Source organism: Eriocheir sinensis, chromosome 69 (assembly GCF_024679095.1).
Source record: "Eriocheir sinensis breed Jianghai 21 chromosome 69, ASM2467909v1, whole genome shotgun sequence".
NCBI classification, from domain to species: domain Eukaryota; kingdom Metazoa; phylum Arthropoda; class Malacostraca; order Decapoda; family Varunidae; genus Eriocheir; species Eriocheir sinensis.
In genome coordinates, this window is record NC_066577.1 from 5,604,614 (window position 1) to 5,609,613 (window position 5,000).

The window sequence follows — 5,000 nt, forward strand, 5'->3', positions numbered from 1 at the left end:
CACTAACACAACCTCCACCAAAGCCTTGTCAAACTATCACCAGGCTCATAACACTACCCATGGACATACTAACACAACCTCCACCAAAGCCTTGTCAAACTATCACCAGGCTCATAACACTACCCATGGACATACTAACACAACCTCCACCAAAGCCTTGTCAAACTATCACCAGGCTCATAACACTACCCATGGACATACTAACACAACCTCCACCAAAGCCTTGTCAAACTATCACCAGGCTCATAACACTACCCATGGACACACTAACACAGCGTCCACCAAAGCCTTGTCAAACTATCACCAGGCTCATAACACTACCCATGGACATACTAACACAACCTCCACCAAAGCCTTGTCAAACTATCACCAGGCTCATAACACTACCCATGGACATACTAACACAACCTCCACCAAAGCCTTGTCAAACTATCACCAGGCTCATAACACTACCCATGGACACACTAACACAACCTCCACCAAAGCCTTGTCAAACTATCACCAGGCTCATAACACTACCCATGGACATACTAACACAACCTCCACCAAAGCCTTGTCAAACTATCACCAGGCTCATAACACTACCCATGGACACACTAACACAACCTCCACCAAAGCCTTGTCAAACTATCACCAGGCTCATAACACTACCCATGGACACACTAACACAACCTCCACCAAAGCCTTGTCAAACTATCACCAGGCTCATAACACTATCAATGGACACACTAACACAACCTCCACCAAAGCCTTGTCAAACTATCACCAGGCTCATAACACTACCCATGGACACACTAACACAATCTCCACCAAAGCCTTGTCAAACTATCACCAGGCTCATAACACTACCCATGGACACACTAACACAACCTCCACCAAAGCCTTGTCAAACTATCACCAGGCTCATAACACTACCCATGGACACACTAACACAACCTCCACCAAAGCCTTGTCAAACTTTCACTGGCTTATAACACTACCCATGAACACACTAACACAACCTCCACCAAAGCCTTGTCAAACTATCACCAGGCTCATAACACTACCCATGGACACACTAACACAACCTCCACCAAAGCCTTGTCAAACTCTCACCAGGCTCATAACACTACCCATGGACACACTAACACAACCTCCATCAAAGCCTTGTCAAACTATCACCAGGCTCGTAACACTACCCATGGACACACTAACACAACCTCCACCAAAGCCTTGTCAAACTATCTCTTTTTTTTCCTCTTTTTTCTGTATTTCTTATTTCCATGTTTCTTTTTTTCCTCCTCCTCCTCTCCTACATTCTCCTTTCTCTCTCTTTTCCTTCTTTAGTCTCATTTCCATTCTCCTCTTTTCCTTTTTCGTGTTCCTTTCCTCTCCTTTTCTTCCTTTTCTTTAGTATTTTTTTTATCTTTTCCTTCTTTTCTCTCTTTACTTTCCTCCTTTTCCTCCTCTTCATTTCCCATTCTTTCTCTCTTCCTTCTTCGTATTTTTCCTGTTTACTCAATTTCTTCTTTATTTCTTTTTCCTCCTCTTCCTCTTCCTCCTCCCTCATTCTATATTCTCTCTTCTTCCCTTTCCTTTCTTTCCTCCTCTTCCTCCTCCTCCTCCTCGTTCTGTATTCTCTTCTCTGCATGTTCTTCTTTCCTTCTGTGGGGTACGTCGAGGGGGAGGAGGAGGAGGAGGAAAGCTTCAATGAGAGTACTGTCTGGGCTAACTCAGTATTAGTGTTAGTATTATCTTTATTTCCTTGCTATATATCTTGTTTGAAAATATAGGTGTGTGTGTGTGTGTGTGTGTGTGTGTGTGTGTGTGTGTGTGTGTGTGTGTGTGTATCTGTTTATTTGTGTATTCTGTTTTTTTTTCTGTATTTCTCTTCATTCTCTTCATTTTGTATAATTTCTGTTCATTCTTTATTTCTTTATTCCTTCTTTATTCTTTCTTCACGTGGTTTCCCTTTCTCCTTTCTCCTTTCCCTGTCTGTTCATTCTGTATTTCTTTGCACGTCCTGTCTATCTATGTCTTTATCTGCTGCTTGGCGCCGCAGTGTTGCGGACTCTGGCGGGGCGGCGCGCTGACCCAGGCCGGTGAACACGTGCCGGAGTTTCTGTGTTCGCGGTCGAGATCACGGAGTCCGTCCCGGGGTAATATTCCGCGAAGAGCCTCACGCCGCGGTGATTCGCCAGAATACGGGACCAGGATGAACACAAGTGCGTGGGCAAACAGGCCACGAGCGGGTCAGCGGGTCCCGACGTCTCGCCTTCCCGCAGCGCTGGTCGGATAATTCCCGCCGCCGACACTCGCGCCGCCACGGCTCAACAAGCCACGGGGACTGGACGATGATTAACGCAACACACACTGAAAGCTGTGGAACAAAACAGGCCCAGTGGCCTCTTTCAGGCGGCGCAGGCGATGCCGCGTCCGCAGTTTTGCGCGGCCGCGGCCGCCTCCGCGTTTCTTTTCGGACGGCGCGGGGAAAACCGGCCGCCGCCGCCGCCACGCGGCAGCCTGTCAGCAGCTCGGCGTTAGTGTCTGCAGCCATCGTCTTCCTGCCAACAAGTAAATGATTCAAATGCAACAGGAAATGGTACGCAGAACCAGTCACGGTGAAATCAATAAGATACTGAATGAATTTTCTCTGAGAGATGCGCGGCGCGACCCCGGCCCGCGGCGTTCTGTGAAGACGTGCATTGCACGCTGAACCCAATGGCTCCTATGCGCGGACGCGGACTCGTGGGCGACCCAAGGGTCGGGACAGCCCGCGCTGCATGTCGACACCCGCGCCGTGTGAATAGTCAATTTTAAAACATCAGTCGTTAGTTTCAGCGCGTCTGCGTATAAACGCGAACACGGGTGTCGGCCGCGCCGTGTGAAGAAGTGGCTAAGCGTGGCGTCAGCGGCGGCAAGACCCTCGAGGAGGTTGTTACAAACTTGTCGAGATACTTCAGAAAATACTGAATAGTATTTCCGGTGCCCAGCACGGCGTTGGAAAGAGGCGATCCAGGCTGACTGACCTGATCCCTGGCTGCTTGGCTGAGCTGAGCGGCTGTGTGTAAAAAAATTAAAAAGACCGGACGACCACAACCCTAGCAATGGCATATACGTACCCAGACTTGGAGAAAACCTTCGCCAAGGCCCCACGCGAGCGACGCCTTATGTGCCGCAGTCACCGAGCGTGGAGCACCACAGGGCTGGCCGCTGGGTCCATTCTCTTTACAAATCCTCCCCATCGGAGTTTGCCGAAGACAGCGAAGTGTGCGGTGCGGCCCCCACGACGGCCGCCCCGAGACCCGCCACAACGACATTGGCCTTTAGCCGGCCTGCAGAGTGGCGAGGTCCCTCACCTGACAAATGTGAAGCCCCGCGCCTCAGATCCAGGAACCGCAGCCACACAGCACGCGTGGGCGGCCTCTGCAGGGCGTACACAATGAATTGTATCTCGGGTCTTCATCGGTAGTAACCTGCAACACGCAACCCACTGTAAAACAAAACAAAAACTAAATAAAACTTATGACAAAGCCTACCCTATGCTCGGGTTCATAGCGAGGAATTTCGAGTGTAAGACGCCGGGAGTAAAACTGTCTTTGGGTAACTCACTTGGGAGACCACGCCTGGAATACGCAGTGCAGTGCCAGTCCCCTAATAACAGGAAGGATATTGAATTACTGGAAAGAGTTCAGCGACGCTCTACGAAAATACTGCCGTCATTAAGGACACAACAGCATGGAGAACGACTCAAGCGAGGGGAAGGAGGAGGAATAGGCGGAGTAACAGTACAAGAGAAAGGAGAAGAAGGTGCTGTAGGAAGAATACGAGGAGGATTAAAAGAAGGAGGACGAGGTGGAGGAATAATACGAGGAAGAAGAGGAAGAAAAGGAGACTATTTTTTTTTTTTTTTACGTCTATGCCTATAGCGCCGGTAGGCTTGCTTGAGGGGCCTGGATGGTGTTCGGCCCCAGCCCGTCATGGTGCAGGCAAGTGTTTATAGTGGCGCCATCTTCTCTTGGCTCATGCTGCCCCCCGGAACTCCTTCTTGATTCACTTGGACGGTTTCCTCTAGAGTCCGGGTTGATGGGTGGTCTTCAGGACAGCATGTGGGTAGTTTTAAGCCACTCAGCGGTGACTGAAAAATCCCAGGTGGTAGCGTGGGGATTCGAACCCGCGTCGTCCATCACGCGGTGAATGTGGGCCCAGCACGCTACCACTCAGCCACCGCCTACCCACAATCTGTTATACGAGGAAGAAGAGGAGGAAAAGGAGACGAGTGACCACGGTGGGCCTTCAAGTCTTCAAGTCCCTCAACAAGTCCAGTAACATCGATCACTCCAAATCTTTCCTCTCCAGACCAACCCGAGAACCAGAAACAACGGCCAAGCAATTCAAGTCGGTGGCTGAGTGGTAGCGTGCTGGGCCCACATTCACCACGTGATGGACGACGCGAGTTCGAATCCCCACGCTACCACTTCGGAATTTTCAGTCACCGCCGAGTGGCCTAAGACTACCTACATGCTGTCCTGAAGACCACCCATCAACCCGGACTCTAGAGGAAACCGTCCAAGTGAATCAAGAAGGAGTTCCGGGGGGCAGCATGAGCCAAGAGAAGATGGCGCCACTATAAACACTTACCTGCGCCATGACGGGCTGGAGCCGAACGCCATCCAGGCCCCTCAAGCAAGCCTACCAGCGCAATAGGCGTAGACATAATAAATAAATAAAAAGTCACCTCCATCTAAAATTGACCCTCTATATTCGGCCCCTCCTTTTTCTTTGCTGGAGCGGCGACTAGTGTACTCATTTGTTGTTGTGTTGTTTGTATTTGCCATTGAGCTGCTTCCTTTACTATAAAAAAAGATAGGCAATGCAAAACAGACATCGGCAGGAGTTTGTTTCCCCCTATCTCTCTTTCTTGAACAGAGTTATCCGCCACAGCAACATCCTTCCTGCAAAACATACCAGTGGGAAATCGATCAAATCCTTCCAAAATCTTAATCACTCTGACAATATAA

General features: G+C 49.8%; 1 protein-coding gene and 1 long non-coding RNA gene across 35 annotated transcripts in view; one reads left to right on the forward strand and one right to left on the reverse strand.

Annotated features, from left to right (window-relative positions):
- The window catches only part of LOC126988458 (myocyte-specific enhancer factor 2-like), a 152,162-nt gene that overhangs the window by 103,558 nt on the left and 43,604 nt on the right, over positions 1 to 5,000 (forward strand). The gene's annotated exons all lie outside the window — the stretch shown is intronic.
- The window catches only part of LOC126988460 (uncharacterized), a 41,812-nt gene that overhangs the window by 2,941 nt on the left and 33,871 nt on the right, over positions 1 to 5,000 (reverse strand). For 6 of the 29 annotated variants that reach the window (XR_007741991.1, XR_007741990.1, XR_007741989.1 and 3 more), the window contains exons 2-3: positions 1,002 to 1,133; positions 1 to 738 (exon numbers count right to left, since the gene is read on the reverse strand). The exon at positions 1 to 738 is cut by the window's left edge and continues 54 nt beyond it. This is a non-coding gene — a long non-coding RNA (uncharacterized LOC126988460). Of the gene's footprint in view, positions 1,200 to 5,000 lie in introns of those variants that run through there. The other 23 variants (XR_007741980.1, XR_007741981.1, XR_007741977.1 and 20 more) reach the window with 17 other exon arrangements.